The sequence below is a fragment of the Pogona vitticeps genome, chromosome 7 (assembly GCF_051106095.1).
Source record: "Pogona vitticeps strain Pit_001003342236 chromosome 7, PviZW2.1, whole genome shotgun sequence".
Lineage (NCBI taxonomy): Eukaryota > Metazoa > Chordata > Lepidosauria > Squamata > Agamidae > Pogona > Pogona vitticeps.
In genome coordinates, this window is record NC_135789.1 from 24,204,120 (window position 1) to 24,224,244 (window position 20,125).

The following is a 20,125-nucleotide window of genomic DNA, read 5'->3' on the forward strand; positions in this document are numbered from 1 at the left end:
GGAAGAATAGATTTGGTTATAAACACCCACTGTAGACGATGTTGCTATCAACCATTGCTTGAATTAAAACATTGTTTTTAAATCCAAAGCAGACCTGAGGAGAGGCCCTCTTTTCCTTCCTCTGCTTCATTATCTTACCTTATTTTATTTTTTACTTTGTTTAATGCAGAATTAGAAGCATTTGGTATTGAATTAGAAAAATTCTGTTGTAAATGAACTAATAAACACTCACACTCTCACACCCAGGCGCATGCCTCAAATACTGTAAAATATTTATACTCCAGCTTTCACTACCAGCCTCAGGGCAATTTGCAGTAAGAACATCATAAATACCACAGGGACTATGCGGTGCTGCGCAAGCCGGGTGAAAAAGAGCAGATGAAAACCAGGAGGAATAAAAAGACCAGGGAGAGGAGCAAGAGGGCAAAAGGCCAAACTAGAAAGCAAGGGAAGCAACATTTAAGAAAAGAAAATCGAGAAAAACGAAATTGATTTATTTCAAATGTGGTGCCGGAGAGAGCTTTGCGGATGCCCTGGATGGCCAGAAAGGTGAACAAGTGGGCCCTAAATCCATCAAGCCTTGAACGATCTCTGGATGCAGAAAGGTTGGCGCTGAGGCTGTCCTACTTGGGGCGCCTCGTGAGAAGGCAAGATCCTCTAGAAAAAGAAAACATCATGCTGGGAATGATTGAAGGCATAGTCCTGCTACCTTTCCACTTTTCCCAACATGATGGTCTTTTTTCCAGAGAATCCTGCTTTCTCAGGAGGTGCCCAAAGGAAGACCGTCTCCATTTCATCAATTTTGCCTCCAGAAAGAATCCAGGATCAGGAGGAAGGAGCCCCCACCATGGTGGCAATGGTAAACGACTAGTGAAAACCCTACGACGAGATAGTACAAAAATGAATCCATATTCTACTTTTCTTGGCTTGAGTTCATGAGGTTGTACAGGGCTTCCTCTGCCCAGTACCCTCAGAATACCCTTGGAAAGGACTTGTGCATCCCATATCATGTGGTGGAGGGTCAAGGTGCTGGAAATTCTCAGAAGCTGCCCATAGTGGTGAACTGGAGCACCAAAATGGTTTCAGCACCATGGAGAGCGCCTGTGAATTCAAAGTGGTTGATTCTCTAACGCAGTGGTCCTCAACCTTGGGCCTCCAGATGTTCTTGGACTACAACTCCCAGAATCCTCCACCACCACTTCTGCCGGCCAGGATTTTCGGGAGTTGAAGTCCAAGAACATCTGGAGGCCCGAGGTTGGGGATCACTGCTCTAATGTATAATGGCTTGGTTGGAAGCTGTCTCAAGGACCATATTTCCCTTGATAAGCCTGCCTGGGTGTCAAGATCATCAGGGGAGGCCTTTTCTCTCAATCCCGCTACCTTCACAGGTACATTTGGTGGGGACACAGGACAAGGCCTTCTTTGTGGCTGTTCCCAGACTGTGGAACTCCCTCCCACTGGAGGCCAGGCTCTCCCCCTCTTTGCTGGCAAAGACTTTTCTCTTTAGGCAAGCTTTCCCTTAATAACAAGTGGGCTGAGAGGGGTTTTCAAACAGCTTGTTGCGACTTGTTGCTTTGAATCTGCTTTTGGTGATGGTTTTGTTTACCATTTTTAGTGTGGTGTTTTCTGGTTCTTAAAAAAAAATTTGTTCACATACTGTTTTAAGATTTTAAACCTTGACTTCTACTGATAGTAGCCGCCTGGGGTCCTTTTGAAAGAGAAAGGAGGAGTAAAAAAATTATTTTAAATAAATAAGTTCAGGTGAAAGCCTGGCATGGATTCACTGCCCCCATGGACCGGGAGCCTGTAACGTCCGCACTGGGACAGTTCAGTCCTCAGACTCCTTCTCCTCTCTGCTCGGCAGAAGTCCGCATGAGTCAGAGGCTCTGTCAACTGTCTGCTGGAGTGAATTCTGAGCAGCAGCAGAAAATTAGTAAATGGAAGGATTAAATACATGCAAATTGGAAGCACTTTTCTGCGTGAGGTATGCTTTTCTAAAAGTACTTTCAACCGGTACTTATTTCTTCTGCAATATAACTGCCAGCGAAAGCTTAATTCATTACCATTTGAACAGCATGAAGGTCCTGGATATTTAGAGTTCAATTTAATTTTCTCTTTGGCGGGGGGGTGGTGAGGGTGGGGAATCCCTGATTTGCACGCATGCATGGCCTGACTCTTAATATGAAGGAAAAGTGCACCATAACTGAATAGAAAGCTCGAAAGCATATGCTGGGGTAGCATTTCCTTTCATTTTTGTTGTTTGACAGACCGGTTGCAGTAAAAACCATGAGGGAAAAGCACTTTGCACATAGTTATAGGCACCCTTATCTGTGTAAAATGTCTGGCCCCATCACCTCCTAGCAAATAGAAGGGGAAGATATGGAGGCAGTGACAGATTTTACTTTCCTGGACTCCATGATCATTGCAGATGGTGACAGCAGCCACGAAATTACAATACACCTGCTTCATGGAGGAAAGCGATGACAAACCTAGACAGCATCTTAAAAAGCAGAGAGATCACCTTGCCAACAAAGGCCCACATAGTCAAAGCTACTGTATGGTTTTTCCAGGAGCAATGTATGGAAGTGAGAGCTGGACCATCAAGACGGCTGACTGCCGAAGAATTGATGCTTTTGAATTGTGGTGCTGGAGGAGATTCTTGAGAGTCGCCTGGACTGCAAGGAGAACAAACCTATCCGTTCTGAAGGAAATCAACCCTGAGTGCTCACTGGAAGCTTCAGATCCTGAAGCTGAGGTTCCCATACTTTGGCCATCTCATGAGAAGAGGACACCCTGGAAAATACCATGATGTTGGGAAAATTTGAGGGCAAGAGGAGAAGGGGAGGACACAGGACGAGATGGTTGGACAGTGTCATTGAAGCGACCAACATGAATTTGACCAAACTCCAGGAGGCAGTGGAAGACAGGAGGGCCTGGCGTGCTCTGGTCCACAAAAAGTAGACACAATTTAATGACACAATTTAAAAACAAAAAACCCTCCAAATTAATTATGAGCAAATTCCCCTCTCAGACCATCTTCTCTAAATAAGGGGAATATTGTAATTGATCCCCTTATTCTCGGGATCACTATCCTCTGAGTCACTTATCGACAGTCTAAAAATATTTAAAATGTTATTTTAAAAATTCCTCAAATATGTATCTTTAATTATGACATTGCCAGAACTGGCCAATAGAGGGATATATAGTGTTTGCTATTTAAATGGTATTCACTATAATCTGTGTTTTTTCTGCATCCATGGGGGTGGGGCTTGAAACCAATCCACCATGAATACATGGGTTCTACTGTATATACCAAAACATCAAATTGGCTTTGCCAGGTATTTCCTGCAGAGTCTACTCTATGGCACAGGATCACAGGTTCCCCCCCCCCCCCACACGTGACAATAACAAACGAGAGAAGCATTTGAAACGTGGGTTTATTGCCATCTGCCAAGAATTCCTCAGATCGAGAAGGCGCCCCACAAAGGAGGACGAAAGGGAACGAATCAAAATGAAGAAACTGAATACACAAAAATTACAGTTTGTTACTTCTGATCATTCATGGGGCAACAAATGCGAAAAGAAAGGGAGGGAGGGAAATCTGAATCTGTTGAGAGTTTGGGAGGCTATAGAGCATCTTGTGGGGATTTGACTCTTAAACCGGGGACAGCCACAAATGGGGGAAAAATCTGCCTTGATTTTGTTGTTTTTCCAGATTCACTTCTGTGCTCATCCTAGCCGTTGCTCCCCTCAGGTTTTGAGACTCTGGTTTTCCTTCCCACATGAACCTCCATATGCATTTTTCATATGCCTTCTCCCTAGCGCATGGATTTTTTTCTCTGCACCCACCCCGAATGTACACATTTTCCCCCCGTGGCTTCCTTTCTCTGACAAATATTTGCTTCTGTGTTTGCTTTCAGCGGCAGAGAGATTTCAGCCATTAACATTTTTGTAAAACATATGGCGGAGTTTTAATTTTTGTATGCGTGTGCATATTTAACTTCTTGGAAATACATGCAAAGGTTTGCCAATGAGCAGATTTCAAGGGCCAAGCACTTTGCCCTGAAAGTCACTCTCTGTGTGTGTGTGTGTGTGTGTGTGTGTGTGTGTGTGTGTGAGAGAGAGAGAGAGAGAGAGAGAGAGAGAGAGGCTGGATATCCTCATACTGTATTTTCCATGTATAAGATGCCCCCATATATAATACACCCCCACTTTTCTAACCCAAATTAAGAAATCTAAGTGGGGCTAAGCAAGTGGAGGGGAAAGCAGGGATCAAAGCCCTGCAGGATCACTTTGATCCCTGCTTTCCTCTCCACTTATTTTTGTTCTCTCCTCAGCTTACTTCCATGTATAAGACGACCCTCAATTTTGAGTCTAAAGATTTTAGACAAAAGTATAGTCTTATACACAGAAAAATACGTTATATAAGAACTGCTGGATAGCTCAGTAGTTTAGATCTCTGGTGGGGGAGCCAAGAGGTTGGGAGTTCGAATTCCCACTGGGCCTCTTTGTCAGGGGCTGGACTGGATGATCTAGAGGGGTCCTTCTAGCTCTGCCGTTCTAAGATGATGAGGAGGAGGATGAGAGCGTGTGATGTCTGAAGAGAGAGACGGAGAGAAGCAAGAATGATATGGCATAAACATAGAAACCATGGAAACTTGAGGACAAATTTCCCCCCTTCTGTCTTCCTCTCCAGCCACTCACTGTGACAACTTCCCCCCCTCGAGACCCCAGCGTGATTATCGTTTTCCTCTTTCAGCGGGCTGGGAAAGCCACCCAGACTGTAAGTGGCGTCGGTCTTAATTTTCGTCTTCTTCTCCAAGTGGTAGAAGGTGGCGGGAGAGAAAGTGTGAGGATTACTCATACGGAGGGTCTCCCCCTCCTTGCCTTCTGCGTCCTGATGACTGTAAATACTCGTCAAGCCAATAATAACAGATGGCATTTGGGAGCCTCGTACATAAGATGTTTTTTTCCACTATTATTATTATTTTAAGAAGCAGCTTTGGAAATGTTTATAATAAATGTGTTACTGTTCTGGTACCAAGGCCATCCTCAAATTCTCCCTTCAACAACGCTGGGGTTAAGGGCGCCAGACCCCCACATAGTTCAAAATCTGTGTATAACTCTTATACCCTCTCTCAAAAAAACATAACTAAAAAAGCATAAACAGTTGATACAGGGAGAGAGAGCAAGAGAGCAGATGAGTTTATTGTATCAATTGTACAAACAGGATGATGATTACAATACTGTACTATATTTACCATTCATATTTAGAAAGTCTTTATGCTCACTGTCGTCATATTGAGTAGGTTGCGTGGGGAAATTACTGGAATAATTCCCCAAGTTTTGCTTTTTCATTTCTCTAAAAAAGATTCTATGCAGTTGCAATCAGACCTCAATCCACGGTGTGTATCAATACATTCAAAGTTTTCCTTCCAGAAAAGAGAATTTATTGAGTACTTATATATTGAATATGTATTTCTTTATTGAAATATTTATAAGTTTTTGAAAAATCTGTATGTAACAAAAACTCTGCTGCCTAGATCCGTGCGACTCAAAGGAGAAGTGTTGTTATTGTAACAGTAACTTTTTTTAAAAAAGCAACTCTTCACTTTCCAGTTTCTCCAACAGTAATGTAGTTCCTTCTAGTTACTTTATACAAAAACATCAGAATGCTACAGTATATTAGTTGTTGTACCAAATAAGGTACCTCTCATCTGGCTCCTCAATACCTGAGCATCAATTGAACACTGTAAGACTCAGTACTGATGCTAAAACTGTGGGAAATTCCTGCCTCGTGACCTTAGCTAGGTCACAGGCTGGGAACTACAGTAGTAATTAAAAGTTACAGTACTTGGTCAAAAGAAACATAATTAAATTAGAATTAGGTCACAGGCTGGGAACTACAGTAGTAACTAAATGTTACTTGTGCAAAAGGAACATAATTTGATTAGACTTATAATGTTGCATTTTTATAAGTGGGGGCGATAATTAATTAGAAGTAACTATCTCTAACTACTTGCTGGATGTCTGTTGAGAAAGATCCAGTATCAGGTGGTATTTCTCCTTTGGAGTCCATCCCTGGAATGTCCCATAATGCCCCCCCCCAGGAAACATTCCATCAGGGCATTGTGGGAAACTGAAATGGCCGCCTTCAACAATGGGTGCCACCCCATCACTTCCCATAATGCTCTGGGGCGGGTTTGCACCCCCTGAGAGCCAGCTGATGCTTAATTGAGCCACTGTGATTGGATGGAAGCCAGTGTGGTCTTTGGCTAAGAGCAGGGCCTCGAATGTCCATGAAGCAGCAAAGCCGGGTTTTGGTCTGAACTTTACAAGAACTCTCTGTCTTGCTGAAGCCTATCTCCTCATATAGGATCAGCTTCTTGGGAAGTTCAGGCTGAAACCCAAATGGGTTGAGCATTCCGCAGCCAGGGAGGGTGCATTCTCTACCTAGAAAAAGGGTGGCCGTAAGTCAGAATTGACTTGACAGCCCATGAGGATGATGAGGGTGAAGGTGATGAAATAAAATGGCTGCTGCACCCAGAGTCACCCCTTGATGTTGGCAGGATGCAGAGACCTTCTTCCTTATCTACAGTGGGGTCTTGACTTAAGAATGGCTTGAATTAAGAACATTTTGACTTAAGAACCACTCTCATAGGAAAATATTGACTTGACTTAAGTACTTAGATTTGAGTTAAGAACTGGAAAAAAACCACGTGGGAGGCAAGGAAAGTGCAAATTTTGAACTTTCAGTTAACTGTCGGCCAGTGAAAAGGGTGCCTGTCTGCTTCCTCCCTCCTCCCAGCGTTTAGAGAGTGGATTGGGAGACAGTCTTCGGACTGCCTGGTACTGTCCTGCGTGGACTGTATTTTCCCTGCCTTCCCTGAACCTTTCTTGACCTAAGAAAAAAAGAAACAAAATATCCCCCCTCTAGTGGTCGAAGGCGGAATAGCAGCTTCCCATTAGTTTCTATGGACGGAAAAGAGCAGATACGGATCAAATGGTTTTCAATGCATTCCTATGGGAAATGCAGATTTGACCTGAGAACTTTTTGACTTGAGAACTGCCTTCCAATACGGATTAAGTTCTGAAGTCAAGACCCCACTGTATGATTTTTAAGAACGACCCCTTCCACCAAACTCTAGGAACAGATGAATCAACATGTCCATTTTCGTCCCTCGTCCCCAAAACCCTAAATCTCTGACATTCTCTCCACCAGCAAAATGTCTAATTCCGCTCCTCATTCCTCATGGATCCATGACTGGAATCCTATCACATATTTGCACCCGTGTGACTCCATCCGTTTCAGTCTCACCAGGGTGAAATGTGTCACGCATCAAATTCCGCGGCTCTGTATCTGAATGCTTTCGCCGGTGTCTCAAGTTGCCACGATTTTGAGCTGAAATTTGCATCGATGGAGAACCAGGGAACGTTGAATTATTGAAATGTATTTACTTGAAATACCGTGACCTCTCGTTTTTCCTTAGAAGGACCCAAGGTGGGTACCAAGATTTGCTAGCCGGAATTGTCCCCTGTATTTTGTAAACCCTTTCCGTGCTTGAGGGCTCAACTGGAAAGCAAATTAGGGGCTTAGGAAAGAGGGAGCTGATTAATTTTCTCTGTGAGCGGCCCTGAATAACCATCAGAGTCATAGAGAAAACTATTTGAGCCCGGACTGGCTCACTCCATCGCAGCCATAATTGATACATCTAAAACAAGACAAGATCTGAACTCTCTTGAAACATTATTTTTTGGTTCGGCAGCGTCCATCTTCACGCTTGCTGTTGCCATTTCATGCAGACGGTTGGTGGGCTTTTGAATTAGTTGTATTACACTCGGTTTCTATACGAAGCACCCCCGTAGCACTCGTTAGTGTATAGATTTAAAAGGAAAGGGGCCGTGTGTGATTGCCAGCAGGGTCTTTCCCAGCTGAAGGGATGGTGACGTTGACCTCTGTGTAATTAAGTCTAGGGCCAGCACTCAGCGAAAGGGAATTAGTTATGAAAATGAGAACATCTACCCTACAGGAGGCACGCTAATGGAGAAGAAGGCTAGCATACTTTAGAAGTTGTGTATTCCTCAGGAGGTTAAGGGTTAGATGCTTGTTATCGCATGTTATGATGAGGGATCGAGAATTTCCTTTTGGTTTCGATGGATAGGCTTCCGTTGGATCCCACGTCCTGGATCGTCCCTGAGGTGGAAGCCATTTATGCCCCAGAATAGAGTTATGAAGAAGGGGGAAAACGTCCATCTTGCTTTCATTTGGCTGTCGTTTAACGGGCTCCTCATTCAGTTTTGGATTCTTTTCCTAAATCCAGAAATACCTGGATCTTTCGGGTTCTTCCGTTACAGTTTCCTCACCCTGGTTCCTGGCCTGAAGGCTGATGAAACCCCTCCAGAACCCTCAGAGCAAGCCCAAAAAGGCAGGGGCGAGGCAACGGACAAGCATCTACTCCAAAAATGGGGCAAGAATAACAGTTCACGAGAAACAAAAAGTCGATCATCCACAGACCTCTACAGGGCCTAACAGGACTTGAAAGTTCATCACGTCATCACTCTTTCATCTTCATCGGTTCATCAACAGGCAACACTATACTGTACCTGATAAACAGAAATCATCATCATGATCTTAATCAAAAGAAAACACAAGTCCACATATTGATGACAATCTAATGAAATACCCTACCCCAAAATATGAGAGACATGGGGGGGGACACATCTTCCTCCTGCCACTTTGATAGCTCCAGCCCAGCAGTGCAGGCTGTAGTTCAACAGGTGAAGAGTTGGCTGTCTGGCAATTCAGGCAACAATAAAGAAAATGGAAGCAAGGTGTTTTCCTTTCAAAAACCAAAGCAGGTCATGCGAAATGTGAGCTACACAAGAAGTCCATAATTTTCGTTGCCTCTCCCACCTTTCAGAATCCCAGATCTTTTATTTTTCAGAGGCCTTCTGTCTTAAACGCCCAAAGACTCTGAAAAGAAAATATATGGCCTCTTTCATGTGTCTTTCCATTCTAGTTAACCTGAAAGTCCCATTGCTAGTAAACAATGCCCACCAAACTCTTCCTTCTGGTTGACTGAAGGCTGCCTCAACTCAGTAAGATCTTTAATTTTTGCAAGATTCTTACTCCCCAGGTGAGAACGAAATAGCGGTGGGAGTCTGATGGCTATTTCCACCTCATTTCCACAATTGTGGCTAATTGCGACTAATCGTCAGTGGTGGTCCTGTGATCATGTTGCTGTAGTAAAAACGGCAGCCAAGCTGGCGCCTGGATTTGGAGGAGGGCATTGTCCCCATTGTTTGATCAGTGTCATCTAGCTTGTTGTGTGTCAGACGTTGTGAGTGATTGTGGGATTGTGTAAGCAAGCATAGACCTGCCACCAAAAGCTTGGGAGAGTGAAGTATTCTTGTCAAAGAGAAATTGGAGATCATTTATGACCTGTGCGAATGGTCTCCTTTGTGGGCTTAAAGGTACCACCAGCAAGGTCAGGTCAGTTTCTCTTCTTGGATCTGTCTTCCCGGAGGTTCCTTTTGAGTATTCGTCTTGCCTGGTTGATTTGTTCGTTAACCAAATTGGATGGGCAGTGTGGTTTGAGAACTGCATCTTGGAGACCCTTGACTTTGCCTCGGGCTGGTTGTTCTTGTTTCGAAATGGGAACGGGGATACGAGTCACAAGACTCACTGTCAAGTTGGATTTCCTGTATTTTCCCATGTATAAGACGCCCCCATGTATAAGACGCCACCCACTTTTCTAATCCAAAATTAAGAAATCTAAGTGGGGCTTAGCAAGCGTAGGTGGGAAGGGATCAAAGTGGTGCAGGATCGCTTTGATCCTTGCTTTCCCCTCCACTTGTTTTTGTTCTCTCCTCAGCTTACTTCCGTGTATAAGACGACCCTCAATTTTTAAAGATTTTAGACAAAAGTATAGTCTTATACACAGAAAAATGCGGTAAGTTGCCCCAGTGATTTGACTCACACTCAACCCTGTTGTTGTTTTCAGTGACTCGGATTCGACTCATAATTCAGAACCCTCCTCCCTTTATTTGGGCGTGCGTGGTTTGTGTTTAATAGGGACTTGGGACTTGAGACTCAGGACTTACCAATATCCCTGTTTCCAACTTCTGTTTGCCTGGCCAAGATCCTTTCACATATCTCCGCCAGCGTTGATTCAATGGGTGCTAATCTCTGTAGGAAACAGCCATGAATTTAGAAGTCTGCGGAGCCATGAGCTGGTGCGCACTGAGCCGCACCACTCAGTAAATACAACAGCAAATGCGACACCGACTTCTTAACTCACATTGAGCCGTTGCTGAGATTTATACCCACAAAATTCCGCCTGTGGGTGTAACTAATAGACTCCCAGTCTGTGTTTATTGTATTTTATTATACAGCAGGCACTCTCTGCTTGATGGGATGTTTCCATATTCATTCCCCCAAAAAATGAATGGTGGAGATTACTTTTTAAGGGAGGCGACATGTTAATTATGACAATTATTCAGCAATGCTGCTATTCTAGCTGGTTTAACATAACTTCAAAATAGGACAATATGTTAATTTCATTCTCCCTTCCATACAGAGATTTGATGTCATTCTCCCCGGTGTCTGTTCCCTAGAGTAGAGACCCTTCTGTCTTGCTCGTAGTGTCAAGCACACTGTCTTTGTTTTCCCACTGATGATACTGTCTTAATAAAAATAATAATAGCAATTAGGGCTGCTGCCTGATTACAGAAATCTGAGCTGAGTAATTCTACTCATTTGATTAATGATGCAAACCCAATCCACTGATGAAAGTGGCATACATTTTACACAGGAATCAAAATGTGATACTGGATCAAAAACTCACTCTCCCACTCCCCTCCAGAGGCAGAGAGATGATGGGAGAAGAATTCCCTGAGATGTGGAGGAGACCAACATGGCAGAGAACCAGATACTGGAATGATGCTTTAAAAAAAAAAGAGTGATTTGTTCCTTCTTGGCCATTACTTCAAGAAAAGTAATTCATCATTAGGGCCTTGGATTACAAATCCCATCATCCTCTATTCTGAGAGTTCTACCTGACTTTCACACACCTTACAGATGCCTAAATGTAGATCCCTTGGGAGAAAAGGCCTGAACAGATCTGAATTCTGAAAATGGGATACATTTTTTAAAAAAAAAGCATCAGGAGCTCTTCTTTTAAAAGAAAAATAACTTTTGAGAAGCTTTGTCTTCCTTCCTTCCTTCCTTCCTTCCTTCCTTCCTTCCTTCCTTCCTTCCTTCCTTCCTTCCTTCTGTCCATCAGCTCCTTCCTTCCTTCCTTCTGTCCATCATCAGCTCCTTCCTTCCTTCCTTCCTTCCTTCCTTCCTTCCTTCCTTCCTTCCTTCCTTCCTTCCTTCCTTTCCACCTGACAGACGGACACTTTACAGACACCTAAGTGTGGCTCACCTGGGTGTAAGGCCTAAATAGGAAGTCTTTGTGGCTGAGCTAGGCCTGGTTCCACCTAAGCTTCCTGTTCCTGCCCTGCCCTTTAATCCTTTCTCTCCAATGTTACAAAACAACCAAATTTAGTTGAAAAGCGGGAGGTTCAGGCATTCCATTTCATTTCTCTGCCAGTCCACATGACGGATAACATGTCTACTGTCCAGCTAGAAATTTTGAAAGCCAGTGAGAAATGCCGGCACAAATGAAATATATGTAGCATCTTATTAGCAAAGGACATCTGAGCCTCTAATTAAAATTTGCCTAATGACCCAGCTTCTTCATCATTTTCCCTATCGCAGACATTAATTCACTGTGACAGGTGCTTATGCAGAGGCAAAATTAATTTCTCTTGCAGAAGAGAAAGAAGAGCAACACATTAAAGCGATACTTTCATTTCGTCTTTTGCTGGGAGAAACATTTAGGATGGATGAGGTTTGAACATGGAGAGTCAGGACCGAGGAAGCCCTCCCGAAGCTGTGCTTCAACTCTTTCTGCTCAGACTTCAAAGGTGTTGGAGTTTTTGCAACCTCGCAGGCTGCCTTTAGTAGGTTTGGCTGGGAGGGACTTTTCTGGGCTGGGGTGACTGTCAGTCTATCCAGCACTAGCCAATAGTTCCTTCCCTGCCTCTGAATTCAAAGAGTCCCGCCTCTCGGCTCAGTGCCCCTTTCCCCTCTCTTAAGCCAGTTGGAAGATATAGACAAACAAGTGCAGAGTGAATTAAGCTGTTCCAACAACACGAGCCGGTCACGGCAAACCTTGTTTGAGAAAACTTTGGGAGGATTTTTTTTTCCTTGCCCTGACAAAATTTTGGGGAAATTGTGTGAAATGGTCCCTCTCTTTCTCCAGGAACCAGTGTGGCATAGAAGGTAGGGTATCTGTCTTTAGGAGAACTGAATTTGAATCCTGATCAGCCACAGAAATTCACTATGGAAGGAAGCTGCACTGGAAAAACCATGGCTTGAATGTCTCTGATCATCTGGAAACCCTGCTAGGGCCATATAAGTCAGGAGAAATTTTGTGCCACAGTAATACACACACACACCCCAATCTCTTTGCCTTCAAACAGGATGGAGAGCTGAGAGCTTTTTATATTATTTTTATTATTTTATGCACAGCAGCATGAGGAGAAGGGAAAGGCTCCAGATAATGCAGCCCTCCAGAAATCTTGCTGCTTCCCTTTGATCCTGTGAGCAAACGGACAGAGAAGCTGCGTCCTCTCTTCGCCCATCTTCCCTCGTGGCTTGCATGCCGGAAGCCTGGGATGAAAGAGAAGGACCCCGAACTCGGAACCCGATGGAGGGATCTGGGGTGCGTGGAAACGCCGAGCGAGGAGCGAGCCTCTCTGTCAGAACAGTCAGGCTGTCTTGAGAGCCCTTCGTTAGGCGCCGACGGTCGTGAAGGGCTTCCGAGGGAGGAGAGCCATCGGAGGAGGACAAGAATCCCAATTAGAAAAAACACCAGCCTCCCCCGTCTGCCGTTGTTTGAACTCTCTCCTCAACCCAGGAATCACACTGGCCAGGCTTGCCTGAAGGAGGAAGCAGGGAAAGATGGCCTTCGTCTTTTAATCCAAATCGACCTCACTCTGTATCATTTCTTGAAGTTACTGGCCTTGTGTGCCATCAGATCATCTCCAATTCACAGCGACGCTCTGGATGAGCCATTTCCAAAATGTCCCATCGTCAACCACCTTGCTCATCTCTTGCAGACTTCTTTTAGGGAGTCGGTCCATCTCGTATTTAGTCTTCCTCTTTTCCTGCTGCCTTCCACCTTTCTCAGCCTGACGGTCTTTTCCAGAGCATCTGGTCTTCTCCTGGGGGGCCCAAAGTAGAGAACAGCCTCAGTTTCAACATCTTTGCCTCCAGAGAGAGTTGAGGCTTGATTTGGTATAGGATCCACTTGCTCATCTTTGTGGCCGTCCAGGGTATTTGCAAAGTTCTCCTTCAGAACCATATCTCATACAAATCCATTGTTTTCCTGTCAACTTTCCGCACTGTCCCGCTTTCAACCCAGTTATCCATGGACATTCCCTCTTAGGATTTTACAGAGCAGTGGAGAAACTCCTCCCATCAAGAAAACATCAGGACGAATGGTACTGATGAATAGTGGCTGCTGATTGATAAGACTTGCAGGCAACTAATTACAAGTAAGGTAGTAACTGGTTAGTTTTTTGTAACAAGGAGGTAACTAAGGTGGATTTCAAAAATTACACCCTGTATCACTACAAAGTTACATTTTGCTATGATGAGTAATGTTTTCTAGCTACTTCCAGAAACTGCAATTTAACGTCAAGGCATACTTAGAAGCATTTTTATGGGAATTTACGAAGGTTTGATTGATTCCTATAAGTGGCAAGCGAAGCTGCTTGTTATTTTTTTTTTACCTTTTCGCCTTTCTAAAGTACAATATCAGAAATGGCCACTAGAGGGAACCAGAGAATAATTCCCTATAATTTTTCTGGCTTGCTGATAACTGTTTTGCAGTGAACTACTTTTACCAACCGAGCACAGATAATAAAAAAAAAATCTCCTCTGGCTGCCTTGAAGCAAAGAGTAACTTAATAGGTTCCTTCTTCGAAGAAGCACGGCCAAGCTCTGGCTGTATCAAATTGTACTTTGGGTTCTTATTTATTGCTTATTATGATGACGCTGTCGGAAGACTCCTTGAATCTCCCCTACAGTGGCAGCCAAGCCCGGTCTGGCGAAGCAAGCTCAGCAAATCGGGAATGTTTTATTTACCAAGGTCTTCACGGAGAACACGTGCGTCTCTCGGGTTTCTTCCCCTTCCTAAATGGAAGGAAACGAAAACCGTAAATAAGTGACTACTTGCAAACATACACACACACACACACAACCCTGTGTGCAAAAACACATGATGCTGAGTTATGCAGAGCAAGCCCTGGATGCTTGTGTCGTTGAACAGTAGCAATGCATTATAAATATCTGGGGATTTATTTGGTAGAGAAGACACTGGCTGTTTATGCATGCAGAGATGGGGAAGCGAGTAAGATGTCTGGAAGCTTATCAGAGTTTTGTTAATTGTTTTGTTTTTTAAATCTGTACAGAGATGGCTTGTCCTGCCAGCTCAGGTGTGTCCTGTGCCTGGAGATTTCGGGATGAAGCCCTGATAGCAGACGTGGGTCCTTAAGAGATCATAGGAAGGGGCTGGGAGGGAGGCAAGCTGGCCCTCAGCCTGACTGATAGTGGAAAGAGGTACAAATTTCTGGTCCTCAACAGCCGTGCTCAGCTCTTGTAGACCCAAGCCTGTGGCTTCCTTTAGGGATTCAGTCCATCTCGTATTTGGCTCTTCCTCTTCTCCTGCTGCCTTCCACCTTTCCCAGCACGATGGTCTTTTCCGAAGAACTCTTGGAATTCTTGGGATAATTTAGGAGTCTAATCTTAGGAGGCTGAAGAAACGCTCTCTCCTCAGGCATTTTCTTCATAATTCTAATTTTTAAATGCCTTTCCGGTTCTTTTCAGTTTTACTGCTTTCTCTCTTTGCTTGCCTCATTTTCCTTCCTCCTTCTCTTCCTCCTCCTCTTCCTCTCTTCTTTTTATTTTCTTCTGATCCTGCCGCACCGTGGATGCTTAGACTTTCCCTTCCCTGCTTCTGCCCGAAGCAAATCACGCTCCTATCCCGACCATCCGGTGGTGGGATCAGACCGTGTCTTCCTTGCAGGCCACCTGAAAATTACATAAACCCTCAACCAGCTAGGAAAGGAGAACTGCAGAAAGATTTATAAAGATTATGCAAAAGACGTACCAGTCTCTTTTCTTTCTCCCTCCCTGGTCGGTCTGTGCAAATTACCCCATTATTCTCTTCCCTGAGGATTTCTGATTGTCCCTATTTTTTTTTCCCCTTTTGAGCTAAAACCAGCCATGCATTAAATTAGTTCTGTTCACCAAAATAGCTTGATTGCCTCCTTCCAACGGCAGCTAATGTGGGCTTCCCACGGAGAATCGGAAAATAAAATTGGGAAACCATGTAGGGGGTGTGGGGGTGTGGGGGAGGAAAGAGAAGAGAACCCCGTCGTGGTACCCTGCGGAGTTCCTTGATCTCCAGAGAAATCGATTCTCAGGAACAAGCATCGGAGTCCGGAAGCAGGGAGGCCACCCCAGAATCGAGACATTGAGGGCAAAGCACATGGCCCTGGGTATGTCCAGTCGGAAGGCATTCACAGAACCATAGGATAACAGAGTTGGAAGGGGTTTCTAAGACCGTTGAGTCTAACCCCCGTCTCGAGCCAGGAAACTGAATCTAAAGCAGATCCGACAGACAGCTGTCCAGTTTTCTCTTGAAGGTCTCCAACACTGGAGAGCTCACCATCTCCCCTTGAGGTCATGGCTTCCGTTGTCCTACTGCTCTAACAGTTACGAAGTTTTTCCTGGTGCTGAACCTAAATCTGGCTTCCTGTCGCTGGAGCCCGATATGACGTGTCCTGCACTCTGGGACGATGGAGAACAGACCCTGCCTCTCCTCTGTAGGATTACCTTTCAAGTCTTTCAAAAGGGCTATCTTGTCTCCTCTCTGTCTTCTTTTCTCAAGGCTAAACACATGCCGTGCTTTCAGTCTTTCCTCCTAGGGCTTGGTGTCTGGTCCCCTCATCATCCTTCTTTCCCTCCTCTGACCAAAGGACTCAAGATGTGGCCTCACCGGTGCTGAATAGAGAGGAAATTAGAACTTCATGTCCTTTGGAGTCTTGATTCAAAGCATTTGATTGGGGCTTGAAAAACCTCAGTTATAATCCCCACTCAGCCATAAAACTCACTCGCTGGATGATCTTCGGCTAATCATTGCCCCTCTGAGCCTGTCCTCCCTTTCAGGGTTGTTCTCAGAATAAAGCCAGGAGGAGGAGGAGGGATGTACTACTTTTAATAAATAATAATAATTTTGTGCCATCAAGTCAATTCTGACTTATGGCAACCCTTTTTAGAATTCTCCAAGTACAGTGGTGCCTCATTAGACGATGATAATCCGTTCCACTGAAATCGCTGTTTAGCAAAATCATTGTCTAGCGAAAAGCATTTCCCCATTGGAATACACTGAAATCTTTTTAATGTGTTCCAATGGGGAAGAATCGTCGTTGTCTAGCGAAGATCGGCCATAGGAAAGCCGCTTTGCGAACCGCCGATCAGCTGTTTAAATTGCTGTCTTGCAAAGCTTAGGTCCCCAAAACACCTGTTTTGCGAGCGCGGAGGGAGCTGTCAAAATTGTTGTCTAGCGAAAATCGGTTTGCGAAGCAGGGACCAAACATTGTCCAGCGAAATTCCCCCATAGGAATCACTGTTTTGAGAATCGCTATAGCGATCGCAAAAAGCCGATGTCTAGCGAAAAAACTGTCATGCAGGGTAACTGTCTAGCGAGGCACCACTGTATTGTACTGTAGAATACTCAGAAGTAGTTTACCCTCCACTTCCACTAGGGGCGCCCTGGGACTGTGCAGCTTGCCCAAGGCCACACAGGCAGGCTCTTCTCCTGCAAGACCCAGGTAGGACTCGAACTCCTAACCTTTGGCTCCACAGCCGGAGATCTAAACCACTGAGCTATCCAGCCGGCACTACCTTCAAAGAAGGTTGCAATAAAATAAAGCAGATACATAAATACAATGGCAAAAATACTGTTGTTCTAACAAATATCTTTTAGTAATTGTTTATGGCTTAGATTTCTTTCACACTGAATGTGTTTGTTCGTTAGTGACTCTGTTTGATCTTAGATTTCCTATCCATCTCAGCTCATTATTGGTTATTTGTTTCTTGCTCCTTTTAAACATTTATTAAATTGCAAGCTTTGTTTTTCCTGTTTTAATTGGATTTGTGACATTTGCTTATCGGCTGCAGCTCCTCGTGTGAAGCAAGGAAGAATTCCAAGATTAAAAACAAAATTATATAAAAGTAAATGTTAAAAATTGGCTGACACCAACCTGAACTTCAGTCCAATATTTATTTAAAGGTGGTTCTTACATCTGAGATGCGGGAGAGAGAATATAGTTTCCCCGTGACATGTTAGTGCGGTACGATAAATCTCAGCAGCTGCTATGTGTGAAATATTTATATTCCTTATTTGTTTACTTCTTACACCACAGATTGCTTTTCCTGGAATTCAAGCAATTAACAGACTAGCAAACCAAATCAGAAAGAAATAACATAGCTAATAGCAAAAATCATGTCCCAACTGTTAAGAACCTGAAGTAGTCCTCTACAGTACATGCAATGGGACTATAAACCCCATGTGCCTTAGAAAGTAGAGCCACTGGTCAAGAGCGATGGGAATAAGAATCCATGAACATACAAGTTACCCCTTGACCATCATCCCCTTAGAGACCAAGAAACAGACTCTGAAAGTTCATATCACTAACAGCTCTTGTAAACTTGTGGTCTCCTTTAGGGAGTCAATACATCTCACGCTCGGTATTCCTCTTTTCCTGCTGTTTTCCACCTTTCCCAGTATTATTGTCTTTTCCAGAGAATCCTGCCTTCTCAGGATGTGCCCAGAGTAGAACAACCTCAGTCTGAACATTTTTTTTTTAAATTTCTAGGGACAGCTCAGCCTTCAGTAAACAAGCAGCCTTGAAAAGCACTCCAGGAACAGCATTTTAAAGGTATGGCCGGCTGGCTTTCTCTGTGTTTGCGGGAAAGTTCATGCAAATGCTGGAGATCTCAAAAGCATGCTTTTTTTTTTTTGTGAGTTTCTGGTTGATCCCAATAAAATTGATGGATTTGGCTTGGCATTCACTTAAAAACGAAATGAGGCGTCCTACTTAAAAACAAGTGCAGGTGTGGATAACGGCATAGAGTGAATCAGATCAGTCCCCCCCCCCCTTCCCGGATCAGATGTTGCCTCAAAATAGAGCCACCAGGATTCTGCAATGACCCCTTGCGGGCAGAAGTTCCAGAATCAGATGTAACGACAGAACCAGTCTTGAGTTGCCTCCCAGTTACTAAGTCACAGGCCTTTTGTGTTGGAGTTTTATTTGCAACTTTGCATGCCGTCTGTGGTTTTTGTGACCAGGAAGGGACTTTTCTGGGCTGGGGTGAATGTCCATCTATCTAGCATTAACCAATCGTTTCTTCCAGCCTTTGATTTCAGAGAGAGCCCTGCCCTTCTGTGGAGTGTTCTTTTCTCTCTCTTTAGTCTGTTGGTGGCAGTTGTTTTTGTTTGCTGTTGATCAGTCCGGTTGGTTGCTACGTGTGACATAAAAGCAGCCCACGCAAGTCTGTAACCTCAAGCAACTGTAAGCAAAGATGTGTATTTTATTCTTTCTCCTGCAAATCTCTCTCAGTGAGTCCTTGAAATGTGAAATGCTGGCTAATGAGAAAGGGGTGGACTATCTGAGGAACTGGTAGCTATTCTCCTCTGTGGGTCTGTGTACTTCTACTGTATAGCGAAGGGGGATTTCTCATGACTATAAGTTGCATTCATGTGGGTTTTCAAGATTGCCACTTTGTAGGGTCAGATCATCAGGATGGGTAGAGATTGTGGGAACAAAGCTTCCAGTGAGGAGATCTCAGCTAACCATGGACTGGAGTATTTGTGCTTTTTATGTGTTTGAACTCATGTCCTAGACTCACAAACCCTGGGCCCTAATCTGGTCTTCCTAAACCATTTGGAGGAGGCTCCTTCCCAAACCTCTCCACCTCCTGGTTAGGAAAGTGAGCAAATCATTGTCTGGAGCAAGAGGCTCCTGGAGTCTTTTGCAACCTCGCAGGCTGCCTTTAGTAGGTGTGGCTGGGAGGAGCTCTTGTGGGCTGGAGTGCCTGTCCGTCTATCCAGCACTAACCAATCCTGCCTCTGATTTCAAGAGAGCCCCACTTCTCTTCTGACGGATTCCTTTCCCTCTCTTGAGTCTTTTGGTGTCTGTGGTTGAAAGCAGTCATGTTTTTTTTTCTGTTTGATCTGTTCACCACTGTAAGTAAAGAAAAAAAAGGTTTTTATTCTTTCTTCTACTTATGTCTCAGAGTGAGTTACTTGGAGTGTCAATGCCAGTTCATGAGAAAGGAGTAGACTCATCTGGGGAGTCTACTCTGTGAGCCCTGCCCATCTGCTGCATAGCGAGAGGAATTTTGCTAGGAATTACAAACTCTTCAACGGATGCGTCCATTCCAGGATTTGAAAGGAAATTAAAGCGACGGAAACACAACTTCTCAAATCTTCGGACACAAACTGGACCCGACAGCATTCAGACTTCATATCTGAAATTTTCCATCTGAGCCTTGGGTGCATGAGATGGAAAAGCTGGCCAAATTCTGAATATATTTCAAAGCCTGCTTTGGGTGGCATGTGCCACAACCGTTTCTTTTTAGAACTGAGAATGTTGCAATATCCTCCTTTTATTTTTATTTTTTTCCTTAACTAGGGGGCAGCATCCAACCTGCCCAGCAACGCGGAGGAGTTACAGAGTCCATCCCAAGAAAACCCACGACATAAATGGGCCCGCTCCGCTGCTTTTCCTTTCTTTTAATTAAAAAATAAAATGTCTCCACTAAAAAAGTCATTAATTACTAATGACACAATTAGAACTGGCTAACAAGAGAGAAAAGGGATGCCTTCTAGCACTTTGGAACATTCCAGGATTCGAAAAGAAATTAAAGTAGAACTGGGGGGGGGATCATTTATTGTTTGTGGGGAGATGCAGGACCTGGCGAAAGCGAGAAGAGCTTTTGCTG

General features: G+C 44.2%; 1 long non-coding RNA gene across 1 annotated transcript in view; it reads left to right on the forward strand.

The window, feature by feature from the left end:
- The first annotated feature begins 4,685 nt into the window (after nt 1-4,685).
- LOC140701733 (uncharacterized) overlaps nt 4,686-20,125 on the forward strand; it is a 28,482-nt gene continuing 13,042 nt past the window's right edge. The window contains exon 1 of the long non-coding RNA XR_012080674.2: nt 4,686-4,783. This is a non-coding gene — a long non-coding RNA (uncharacterized LOC140701733). The remainder of the gene's footprint in view (nt 4,784-20,125) is intronic.